The sequence below is a fragment of the Lynx canadensis genome, chromosome A2, assembly GCF_007474595.2.
Source record: "Lynx canadensis isolate LIC74 chromosome A2, mLynCan4.pri.v2, whole genome shotgun sequence".
Taxonomy (NCBI): domain Eukaryota; kingdom Metazoa; phylum Chordata; class Mammalia; order Carnivora; family Felidae; genus Lynx; species Lynx canadensis.
Window position 1 is genome coordinate 117442319 of NC_044304.2, and position 13711 is coordinate 117456029.

Genomic DNA, 13711 nt, shown 5'->3' on the forward strand with positions numbered 1-13711 from the left:
GAGTCCTAGCACAGATTTCCAGAGATCTTATGCCCAGAGCCTGAGAAAAGTCAGCCATCACACGATACTCTTGCCTGTTCTTCATGTCCCTTACCTTCTCGGTATCAGTGACTTCAGTCACCTGTGTGATAACTACATGTAAGCCAAAAATGCAAAGTGCTCTCAAAAAATTCCCGTGTCACAAACATCCTTGTGGAAATTATGACTTCTGACTCTTGCTTCTTGCCTTCATTTTTCTAAAATAGAGCATTCATCTATGTTCACAGACACTTAGACTACTGAGTGATTTGGCTGACAGCATTCTTAAATATTGCCAAATTTGAGTGGACAGAGGCAGAACAAGCCAGGAAAATTGAGGCTGGATAGAATTAGTATTAAAGGTGTCTCACTGTAGAGAACCATTTGAATGTCCCCAATACCAGCTAAGAAATATCTAACTACAAACTAATCCCGTTTGCCTTGTAAGTTGTTTATACCTTTGAATATTGATTGATTATTCAATCAGTAATTTGATTGAATGGGTTAACCACTCATGAAAGATAGACCTGTCATAAGGAAAGACTGGGGAAAAGAGAATTACAGAGAAAAATGCTAGCAGTGTCCACATTAATCCTGTGAGAAGCACCATTTCAAAGGCAGCCAGTCAATCCTAACAGTGAAGTGTGTGGGTTTTGCCATCAAGCAGTCTTTTGGGGTCAGAAATTCGAACCTCATGTCTCTTAGCTGCTCCCTCAGTGTGACTTTGGGACATTCCATTGGCCCCTCTGGACCTCAGTAACATCATATGTAAAATGGGAATAATAATAGTCCCCATCACATAGGTCAGTTGTGATTAAATGAGATACCATACACTGTGTTGTGTTAGAATGGTACTTGGCACACAGTCAGCCCTTGATATCAGCGATGGTGATGATAATGATGTCCATATAGCCATTTCAATGTCAAATATTGTTTACTAATAAATGTTATTTAAATGTCGCATGTAAATACATCATGATTTAATAAATAATATTTGCTATTAATATTGATTTAATTTGGGGCGCCTGGGTGGCTCAGTCGGTTAAGCGTCCAACTTCAGCTCAGGTCATGATCTCACGGTTCATGGGTTCGAGCCCCGCGTCGGGCTCTGTGCTGACAGCTCAGAGCCTGGAGCCTGTTTCGGATTCTGTGTCTCCCTCTCTCTCTGACCCTCCCCCGTTCATGCTCTGCCTCTCTCTGTTTCAAAAATAAATAAACGTTAAAAAAAATTAAAAATGTATATTGATTTAATTTTAATTTAGTATTAAAGTCAATTTAATTCAAGTTTACTTTTTTAAATTATGCTCTCTTGAGGCCACTGGACTCTCTTGAGTCCTTCCCCCTCCCCACATTCCTTAGCAGATTTTGTGGAATCTGAGACTGAAACAGAACAAGGTTGCTATGGGCAAGTTGGGAGACCAAAAAAACCCACACCTACTGTGTCAGATAAACCTTAAGGTGACCCCAGTAGGTCACCTCCCTTGTCTAATCTCCTGTGACTTGCTTGTGACCAATAGAATATGGCCACAGACAATGCCCCTCCCATAACTGGAGAAAGAAGCCGTCTGGAGCCACAGAGAGAGAGACTCTCCCCTATAAGCCTTGAAGGAGCAAACGTCTACACTGTGAACTGCCTACAGGGAAGACCACACGGCAGGAGACTGCAGGCGGCCCCCAGCTGGCAGCCAGTAGGAGGCAAGAGCCCTCAGTGGACAGGAATTGTGCCAACAACCTGAATGAGCTCGAGGCAGACTCTTTCCCAAGCCTCCAAATAAAAACGCATTCTGGCCAACACCTTGATTAGAGCCTTGTGCGAGTGAACAGGGGATCCAGCTAAGCCGTGCCTGGACTCTGACCTATGGAAACTATGAGATAATAAGCGTGTGTTGTTTTAAGTTGCCAAATTTGTGGTAATTTGTCACACAGCAATAGAAAATAAATACACCAGACTTTAGCTTGAGTCTTGTTATAGGTTAAATTGTGTTCACCCCCAAGATGTTGAGGTCCTAAGTCCCAGTACCTGCGAATGTGACCTCACTTGAAAAGAGAGCCTTTGCAGATTATCAAGCTAAGATAAAGTCACTGGGGTGGGCTTTAATCCAATCTGACTGATGTCCTTTTAAGCAGGAGAAACACAAACACACCTACAGAGGGCAGCCACAGGGAGAAGGAATGCCCGAGTCTACCAGAAGCTACAGGGTAATGGCACGGAGCAGATTATCTTTCGCAGTCCTCAGAAGGAACCAACCCTAGCAGCCCCTTGATTTTTGGCTTCTGTCCTGCAAAACTGAAAGACAAAACATTTCTGTTGTTTCAGCCACTCAGTTTGTGATACTTTGTGATGGCAGCCTGGGAAAATAATAGTTTTCAAAGGCAGGAAGCTGGGAAAGGCTGCTTTCCCATCACGGATGGGAAAAGACTAGAAAGGAGAATAGAATTCATCCATCCATCCATCCACCCATTCAATAGACATGGAGCCTCTACGTTGCCGGCTGTTGTGCCACGTGGGCCCTGCGTGCTATGCAGTGGGGTTCTGAGATCAAAGCACAGCCACTACCCTCAAGATGCCCGTCATCTAACGGGGAGGGTATAGAAAGCACAGTTCGGTTTGACATGTGCTAGAGCAGAATATGAACGTAGCTTTATGGTGCTTAATCCTATCTGGAAAGAGGGAGAAGGAAGGCTCCCCGGAAGAGGGACATAAAAGGGGAAAAGGAAGAAGAGGAAGAAAGAGGGTACTCTAAAGACAAGGAATGACACATAAACACGTATGAAGACGTGAGAGAGCACAGACATTCCAAGTACCGCTCCCCAGGTCAGAGCAGAGAGTGCTTGTGGGCACAAAACCAACCGTGCTGCTATGTGCTGTGCCAAAGGACCTGAACTGCATCCTGCAAGTTTGGGGAGCCACGGACGAGCCTCACAGAAGTCAGAGTCGGGTGGGATTGTGACATAGAGTCCCGAACCATGACCGTGGCAGAGGGGATGAAGAGGAGAAGGCCCCTTTGAGAGAGATGTGGGAGGCAGAATTGACAAAACTTGATGAGTTGTTGTGTTAGAGAAAGGAGGAAAAGAAAGGAGTCCAGAATGATTCCGCATTTCTCTTGCCGACCAGGCAGGTGCTGGTAACTTCCCTAACCCAAGGAATATGAGAAAGAGATGAAATTAGTTGCCACCCCAGTGACCACTGCCCTCCTCTTTGCTAAGAGAACCCCAGCTTTGTTCACCCTCCTCTAAGGGGCCATGAATTCAAGGGAGGCTGGACCCCTTCCCAGTGCACAGGCAATAAATCTTGTTACACTTAGACCCACACTGTCCAATACAGTACCACTGGCCACATGGAGCTGTAGCTCACTTGGAATGTAGCTAACCCGAAGTGAGATGGTCTGTGAATGTAAAATATACATTCGATTTCAAAGACTTGGTATTTAAAACAATGTAATATCGGGGCGCCTGGGTGGCTCAGTCGGTTAAGCGGCCGACTTCGGCTCAGATCATGATCTCTCAGTCCGTGAGTTCGAGCCCCGTGTCGGGCTCTGTGCTGACAGCTCAGCCTGGAGCCTGTTTCGGATTCTGTGTTTCCCTCTCTCTGACCCTCCCCTGTTCATGCTCTGTCTCTTCCTGTCTCAAAAATAAATAAAATGTTAAAAAAAATTTTAAAAATTAAAAAAAAAATAAAACAATGTAATATCAATAGTATGTTGTATTGGGTAAATGTTGAAATAATATTTTAGATATGTTGGAGGGAAATATAAAATATAGCATTAGAATTAATATCACCTTTTCTTATTGTCGTTTAATTTTTTTTTTTTTTTTTTTTTTTTTTTTTTAGTATTTATTTATTTTTGACAGAGACAGAGTGCAAGGCGGGGAGGAACAGAGAGAGAGAGAGAGAGAGGGAGACACAGGATCTGAAGCAGGCTCCAGGTTCTGAGCTGTCAGCACAGAACCCATGAACCTTGAGATCACGACCCGAACCGTACTCGGACCCTTAACCGACTGAGCCACGCAGGCGGTCCTTCTTGTTGTTTTTAATGTGACTGACTGCTAGAAAGCTTAAAATTCTATGTGTGACTCACATTATATTTCTACCAGACAGTGCAGGTTTAAGCCAATCATGGTGGTCTCATTCCCTCACCAGGTGAAGGATTGAAGATGGTATATGAATGTAATGCATTTATGATCAATGAAAATGGGGGGTGGGGTGGTTGATGACAAGGCTTCTAGAAGGTTCTCCACTCTCTTCAGATGGAACATAAAACAGGGAGAAACATTCCTTTTTCTGCCATGGATGTTGATATCAGTGTGCTGCCTGGAACAATGGCAGCCATTTGGGGACCCTGAGGATAGCTGGCTTAAGTAAATAAGTCAGAGTCTAAAGATAAAGAAAAACTATACCCTTGATGACATAAATGAGCCTCTCATTAACCCACAGAATTTTTATGTTAAAATTCTATTTTTTATGTAAAATATATTGTTAAAGTCAAATTGAAATGGGTTTCCTGTTGTTTGCGGTCAAAAGCATTCCATCTAGTGACAACAGTGTCAGAGGCTGTTCTCTGTGTATGTTATCCCTCTTCTTCCTGTATATTCGAGTTTTTCCTCTGAAAAATAAGGAGAAAATCAGATTGCTATTTGGATAGTTTTGTCTTAAGCTTATTTATTTATTCATTTTTGAGAGACACAGAGAGAGAAAGGGAGTGGAGGAGGGGCAGAGAGGGACAGAGAATCCAAAGCAGGCTCCGAGCCATCAGCGGGGAGCCCAGTGTGGAGCTCGATCCCACGAACTGCGAGATCGTGACCTGAGCCAATATCAAGAGTTGCACACCTAATCGACTGAGCCACTCAGGCATTCCTGGAAAATTCTTTTGTGTTCTATTTCAATATGCCATCATCTTTTCAACGTTTATTTATTTTTGGGACAGAGAGAGACAGAGCATGAACGGGGGAGGGACAGAGAGAGAGGGAGACACAGAATCGGAAACAGGCTCCAGGCTCTGAGCCATCAGCCCAGAGCCTGACGCGGGGCTCGAACTCCTGGACCGCGAGATCGTGACCTGGCTGAAGTCGGACGCTTAACCGACTGCGCCACCCAGGCGCCCCTGCCATCATCTTTTGTGTCTGTGGCTGAAATGGTCTTGATGGGATAACACTTTTTCTGAGTAATACTCCACTTTTTTTTCTTTTTCCCTTTCTTTCCCCCCCCCCCCCCGATATGTAAATAAGGAGTAGACCCAGGTCAGGCAATGGAGTATAGATTTGTTTCTGCATTAATTCCTGTGCAGGTACCGTGAGCTCTGTACGTGGTGGGGAAGGAGCCACTTTTCTGGACAGCTGCCAGACTCCAAACCTTTCAGAACGTGGTAGCTATTGTCTCTGGAAGCAGCTTCATATGGTTTCAAAGAGAGGGGGGCTGTGATCACCACAGCCTGCTGCGTTTAGGGAACCAGTATTAAAAATCTAAATTTCACAGATCTCTTCTCTGGCACTTGATTATATATCGATATGAAGATTTTAGTGTTCATGACTCTGACCCACCATGCCATCTCCAGCTGTCCTCCCCAAGGTCCAAATATAATAAGCACCCAACATCAGAAGGGAGAAACTGCTGGGAATTCTGGTCAGTGCCTGAAGCAAGTAAGAGAGACAAGGAAAAGAAAGGAAGTGTTTTAAACAGTTGTTGGCAGCAGAGACATTTGTGAGCGTGAAGCAGCAGAGAGAAAACAGAAGAGGTGTGGGGACGGAGCGGTGTGGAAGCTGAAAGGGACCTTTGAGCTTTCAGTTCAACTCCTTCCCTTAAACATGAGGTAATGGGGCCCAGGGAGGTGCTCTTGGCTCCTTCCTTCTGCCTTCTACATGCACAGAATTCTGGCCACGACCCGTCCTCTAGGAAACATAGGGCTGTGGGCATGGGAGACACTGCAGCCCTGCCCTCCAGGGGCTCCCGACACCAGCTGTGACAGAATCAAGATCAAACCCATGTTAGGGTGATTTTGTTTTTGTTCTTACTTTGCTTTGTTTTGTTTTCCTAAGTCCCTGCCTCCCTCTATTCCAGATATGAATCAGTACTGGCTCTCAGACTACTTCTGCTTTATGTCTGTGCTGGTGGGGTTTGGTGACCATTAGATTAAGAAAAAAATAAAGCAGTAAATTCTTGCTCATATGTTATTCTGGGGAAGCATGCTGTTACCCTGTCTCTCTTTCCCTCCTTCCTTTCTTCTTTCCTGTCTTCTTCTTTCCTTCCTTGCTTGTTTCCTTCCCTCCAATATACATTATTTCCTTGAGCAGATTTATTTACCATTTTTACCGTATTTACTATTCTTCCTAACCTTGGGAATGACCAAGAAACATCTTGGTTGCAATCATGAATCCAAACAGAACTACCACAAGCATAAAAGTCAAGGGACAAGTGCCATCCACTGACCCTTCTCACACTCCTGTGGGGAATTTTTACTTCAAATACAGCTATTCTCTGGAGACATACAAAACTAGACAAGTTTGCATCTTGTGTCTGTTCCTGGAGCCTGGGAGGGTAGATTGAAGTCAGAAGAGCAGAAGGGAAGGAAGACCCGATACATTTGGAAGGACATCCGAAAAAGATGAGCCAAGAAGAAGGTCGGCTCTGGTGGAGGACTCCTTCCCTACCCTTAGAATCCAAAGCCCCCCCTCCCAGCCTCAGCCCCAGGCAGCATCAAAAGGCGGGTCTAGAACTCACTGAAAACCTGTCCTGCACACCAGCAGAAGAGCAGGATCCGGAGGGCTGACTGAGCAGGGCAGGGACCGGGCCAGTGAATAAGGGAGAATGGAAAGGATAAAGGCGACAGGGAAGGAGAGAGAAAGGGTTTTCTCTTGAGAAGCTGCAGGGAATCCTCTGGATCCTCTGTGCCTCCCTCACCATGTGGCTCTCCAGCAAGTCCTCCAGCAAGGCTCTCCAACGTGTTCCAAAGCCATCAGCCCCTCCCCCACCCTCGTCCAGTGCACCACCATCAGGCAGGAGGGCAGAGCCTCCTAGAAGGCCTCTGAGCCTCCACCCCTTCCTGCTTAAAATGCGTTCTCCCTGGAGCAGCTAGAGGGATCGTTTAAAACCATAAATCAGATTGTGAGGTCACAATTCCGCAGCCCCAGCAGTGCTCCGGGGGGCATCCAGCCCAAGTTCCTCCCTAACTTTCTCCGTTACCACTAGCTCCCTCACTCACCCATCCAGCCCTTGCTGGCCTTCTTTCGGGTCTTTGCAGATCCAGCTGCATTCTCCCCTGAAGGCCTCTCCGCTTGCTCATCCCTCCTGCCTGGAACACCATCCCTTCAGCACCTGCCATGGCTCTCTCCTCCTCATCCTTTGAGCCTCAGCTCAGTCAGTGCTCCCAGGGGTCCTTCTCTGACCACCAGCCTCACTCTTCATTATGCGCTCCATCATCACCACCTGAAGTTATCCTGCTGATTCTTTTCTTTCTTTCTTTTGTAATACCTATTTTTTTGGTCTGTTTTTCCAACAAGGCTAAAACTATCTTGTCTGGGGCTGTCCCTTCTGCCTAGAACAGAGCCTGGCACAGAATAAATGCTCCATAAGGGCTTGTTGAATGAATAAGTGAGTGGATGAAGAGATGTGGGTGGTCTCAAAAATCCAGAAGGGACACCCCAGGCTAGGGTCGCCTAGATTTTGTAAATACAAACCCAAAGAGCCCCTGTACATTTGAATTCCAGATAAATAATGAATGCATGTAATACTAAATGAGTAGATGTCCCAAATATTGCACGCGTTCACTGTTTATCTGAAATCCAAATGTAATTGGGGGCCCTATATTGTATATGGCAGCTGCACACCAGAGCCATTGAAGGGCTCATGAGAATGGAGTGGAACAAAGTAGACCCTCTCAACTCTCTTCCTTGTAGACCCTCATGTGTTATAATAGACATGAAGTGATGTTCAACGCTGTTTTGTTCTTTCTTCTGGACTGTGTGTGTGTGTGTGTGCTATTTGGCTAATAGTAAGGTGGTTTTGGTAATGGATTTACCGCCAAACCCTCCCACCCTAAAGGGTACAGGACAGAATATGGAGCCCTGAACGAAAGAGCTACAGAGCAGATACAGCCACAGGAAGTTGTGGCTTCTTTCATATTGACACAACAACCCCAGGCACATCTTCTCCTAGAGGAGGGCTGTCCTTGCTGGAATTCTTTCTCTTCTCACAGAGAAAAGGAGTTCTGAGGTCATTTTTTTTTTTTTTTTGCAAAAATGGAATAATTCAACAAATCAAATGTTTTCTTGGATTTTGTGATTAAAAGAAAAGCTCACATTTCTCTCAGAAACATTTCAGTTCTTTTAGTCTCAAAAATACCAAACTTTATGAGGAAACCAAATTATGTACATTCCAGTATTATCCTCTTGTGTCCATAAAATGGTTTCAGATGTGGAAAGTGCATTTAAAAACTTGCATATATTTCAATTTCCTCCAAAAGTTCCTGTCCAAAGAATGATTTTCCCCCTCATGGCTTCAAAATGGCTGGAAATCGTGTGGATCAGAAAGGGCCCGGTTGCGTGACCTCCAGGAGGCTGTGGAAAGGCCCTCAGGGTAAAAGGGCAAGAGACATTTTTGCATATAAAACAGGTTGGGTCAAGTCCCTTAACACGTTAAAGCAAAGCGAAGCCTGAGATGCTCTGCTTTGCAATGTTTAAAGGGTTACAATACATTCAGTTCACTCCTAGAGCCAAGAGCACTTAATCTGGGGCAGCCCAGAGTCTTTGTGTGTCTTAACAAATCTCACCCAACTTGGGCCCCTGGGTGGCTCCGTTGATTAAGCATCCAACTCTTGGTTTTGGCTCAGATCATGACCTCACGGTCCTAACAGCGAGCCCTGCATGGGGCTCTTGCACTAAGTGTGAAGCCTGCTTGGGTTCTCTCCTTCTCTCTCTGCTCCTTCCCTGCTCATGGTCTCTCTCCAAAAAAAAAAACAAAAAACAAAAAAACAAAAAAACTCACATAACTGAAAAATACCTTTACTTCATGAAAAATAGAATATTGTTAAATATATACCGGTGGGTGTTTTGTTTTGATTTGGTTTGGGGGCCAATAAGGCAGCTAAGTAACAAGTGTTCCTTGGACTGATGCAGCCATTGCCAAGGCCTTCAGAATAACGCGTACATTTTATCTCATATACTTCACAGTAATTTTTGCTTTTAGTGTTGACATCCCCTCCTTGCAACTTTGTGGATGGGGCAGATGCCTGATAAATTTACCGAGCTGCAATAAATTCAAAGCAAAGTGATCTAGCAATAAGTTCCTCCTCCCCACAATCACCTGTTAGATGGAAACCAATTCAGTATTTTAGTTCAGCTGGAAATTGAGGGAGATACAAAGGTGATGGCCCTCATTCTGTTTACCCATTGACCATATCAAACATCTGCCCTGTCTCCGTGAACATCATTATGCATTTCACATTCGTTTTTCTTAACACACCCCATTTCTAAAAGAATCTATGGTGGTTGTAACACAATGAAAATATATAGACCTTTATTTTTTTATTTTTTTTATTTTTTATTTTTTTTTAATATTTTTTTCAACGTTTTTTAATTTATTTTTGGGACAGAGAGAGACAGAGCATGAACGGGGGAGGGGCAGAGAGAGAGGGAGACACAGAATCGGAAACAGGCTCCAGGCTCCGAGCCGTCAGCCCAGAGCCCGACGCGGGGCTCGAACTCACGGACCGCGAGATCGTGACCTGGCTGAAGTCGGACGCTTAACCGACTGCGCCACCCAGGCGCCCCTAGACCTTTTTAATGTAAGTATATAAAATACACAAAGATATTTTAAAAAAGCACCTAATCATTTTTTTGTTCTTGGACACAAATACATAGAACTCTCTAGAACACAGTCTTAGTGATGGGTTACTCTATAAAAGACCGGATTAGCCCACTGGTTAATATTGACAGTAGGGGGACCTCCAAAATCCAGCCTTCAGATGCTAGATGAATGATACAAGCAGAGAATGGACACATCTTTAAAAAATAAGACTTTACAAACACATGCAAACATGTACCGTTTTTTCACTGCAAGAATGATATGCAGGGTTTCTGCTCCACAGTTTCATAGATAATAGAGTCTGCACTTTTGTATTCTTGGCAAAGCCATTTGTTACCATTAACTCATCTCAGTTTTCTCATAATAGCTAACATTTTCCCCAGCAAGCCCAAATCTACTTCTGGCTAACTCCCCTGGGTAAACTGTGTAAGTATACCACAGGGCAAAGTACATTCCTAGAAAAAGTCACTTCAAGTTTTGTGAATTGAAATATAGCTTTACATGTGTGTGCTGAATTGAGGAAGAAGATTGGTAGGGAGTCTACTATTTAAAGAAGCCCGTCGGTGAAGGTTTTTTTTGATCTGCCTGTCATACAATTTTCTATATTTTATTTGACATTAATTTTTTTCTTAATTTCATAAGTAATGCCCACTGTTGTAATAAGTCAGAACATCCAGAGAGGTACAAACAAAAAGCAAATAATGTTCCCACCAGCTCCCATGTCACCCCAGGTGATGAATAACTGACAGTTCAAGGTGGATCATCCCACACTTTGCTCATAAAAATATATACAAATACATGCCTGCACTTACTGAGGGGTGGAGGAATTTTCATTCTTGCTTTCACTCTTTTTTTTTTTTTAATGTGTATTTATTTACTTTGAGAGAGGAAGAGAGCACGTGTATGCATGGGGGAGGGTCAGAGAGAGAGGGAGAGAGAGAATCCCAAGCAGGATCCACACTGCCAGCACGGAGTCCGACGTGGGGCTCGATCTCACGAACTGTGAGTGAGATCATGACCTGAGCTGAAATCAAGAGTCAGGCGTTTAACCAGCTGAGCCACCCAGGCCCCCCATTGTTTCTATTCTTTTTATTGAAACAAATTCTATTGTATACATTATCCTTTCTTTTTTTTCCATTTAGCTATATGGCACAACCGTGCTCCCAGTTAAGTGCTCATGGTTCTAGCTAATTATGTTTGATAACAGCCATAGTTACCAAATATTCCACATATAAATATATAATGCCCCTTTAGATGGACATTCCATTTTTTTTATTTTCCGTTGCCCTTTTTTTTTTTTTTTAACTCTCACAAACCATGCTGCAAGAGGCATTCTGGTACAGCATTTCCTATAGGACTAGCAACTCTTGTACTTACTTTCCAAGTTCATTTTGCCTATCAGTTTTCCTTAACATAATCAGAACTAACTTAACAGAGCATAGAAATATCTTGGAGCAAACTACTGTCTCTCCTTAAAATGCGTGTTTTTACGTCGATCGAGCCGAGCGCCCACAAACTGCCTGCCAGCTTTCTGTCTCGAACTGGTAGGTAGAGCAGCTGCTCCTTGCTGGAGGCAGAAGTGTTTGTCCTGCCAGGCTTTGACCATCCCCTGGCCTTTCCACACTGGGAACAATTTTTCCCCATGCACAGGCTCTGTGACCTGTTAGTGAACTTCCACTCTTCTGGAAACTTACAGAGATGCACGAGAAGTCTGAACACTCAGCCTCAGGACCATGTTAGTAATTGAGTCCTTTGTAAAACTACAGCCTATTTATTCAGGTAGGAAGGTGAGGCTCCAGCAATGGTTTGTATGTTTCTTGTGTGCAAACATGTAGGGTGGTAGGTGGCAAGAGAGAGCTACATGGCTCCAAAACACCTGACTTTGAACCTCTATCACCCCAGAGAGTAATCCTATTTCTTATTATTCTGGCTGTGATAGCAGAGTTGCAAGGTTGAGGAAATAAAAACAAAGGGTGACCATTTAAATTTGAATTTGATAAGCCACAAGTAAGTTTTTGTTATTTTCTTATATATGTAGCTCTATAACAGTTTACAATAGTACACAAGACATGCTTACGCTAAAGAATTATTTGTGGTCGATCTGAAATTCAAACTTACTGGGTGTCCTGCATTTTACCTAGCAACGCTGTATGATAGAAGAAATTTTCTCCCTGCTCCCCACCTGGAACTTTCTTTGTTTTTTTTTTCCCCCGAGTCAGAACCACATAGCAGAAGGATTCACCTTTCTTTCCTTGGCCTCTCGGTTTCCCTGCAGATTTGGGGGTGTTCACACCTTGAAGCCAGCTCCTGTCAGTATAGGGCAAGAATCTAGTCCCAAAAATCTTTACCAAGCACTGAGCGTGCTGGTGTTTACCTTACAGCAACCAGCCTTACTTCCTGGGTTGAGGGATCTCTGTATTCCCAAGCTCCTCTCTGACTTCGACCATGAAAAATGGCCACTCCCTGACATCTGTCTGAACTTGCTGGATAGCATACTTTTTGTATTCTCTTATGTCTTCTGCATTTCTGGTGTCTGCAGGACCTTCATCTTCTAAAACTTCTGAAGCAGCTAAGATTGTGTAGTCAGAAGATCCAGTTTTGTTACCTACATTATACAAACGGGGAAAGTCCCCATCTGAGCCTGTAAACTGTATGTAAATGGGGGTTGGGTACAATTAGGAGATTCTCAAGATATTTCTGGCTCTGACACTCTGTGGTTCTAGGGTCTTCTTCCCTCCAGATCCAGTTGTGCTGGCCACAGTCCATATCTGAGCATTCCTCTGAGCCCAAAGGCTGCCTGCGTCCCAGCTGGACACTCAGTTTTACTGATAAGAACCATTTCACATGGCTGTTACGGTAGGGTGGACAATCCCTGTTCTTCTGAACATTTGGCTCAGCTAACATCATAAATTGCCAGCTTTTAAAACCAGTATAGTGTTTGACCAAGGAAAACACACAACTGTTTGTCAGAGATGGTCAGCGCAAAACTTCTTGATGGCATAAATCACTGTGCTGTTTCAAATCACGCTATTTACATATGAACACAACTGAATACCACACAGCTGCAACAGCTCTAAACTAGGTCAGTTTTCACTATGTAGAAATCTTTGTAAGAAAATGTTGTGACCCTGAACATAAATGTGTGCTCTTTTAAATAACGAGGTAAGATGTGTAAATCCACATGAACAACGACTGGAAGAGAATTCAAAAGAAAGTAAACCTGTTTAAAATTCAGAAATTGTTAAAAAATAAATTGCTCACATTTGTAGTGGTTTTAATCACACCAAATACTTAAAAATAGAAGTGGTGAATATCTAGAGAGGTCAGCCTGCTGAGGCATTTCAGTTCCTCACACCCTGAACCTTCCAAATCACAGGACTATCTATCTGTCTTTTCTACTGACATGCGGAACATTGTTCAGAAACGTGTAGAAGTTTATACTCTGCAATGAGCATGTGAAACACGTTCATCCTGGAAACTGGAGAATCAAACAAATGAATGGCCCTTAAAGATGATCTGGTCCAGTGTTTTGTAAACTTGTTTCTCCTGACCTGCCATGAATACTTTTCACAAGAGAATACTTACCCTTGCTATGTGAGCCCATCTGATATTTATGTCCTATTCTAGCCCATATTTTAAAAGTGGCTGTGACCCACCTTATTGATCTCACTGTCCACTAATGGATCACAACCCAGTTTGAAAAATACTAAAAATAATCCCAGCTCCCTCATCTTAAAAATGGGAAAATCAGAGGACATTGTGGTAAATGACTTGACCAAGGTGAGTTCAAGGTAATCATACAACCATGAGAAGCCTCTTCTGTTTCCCACTTAAGCCAGAAAACAGTTCACTCCAACCAGCTTGTCTCCCATTATCTGCCAAGTAGAACAACTTTAT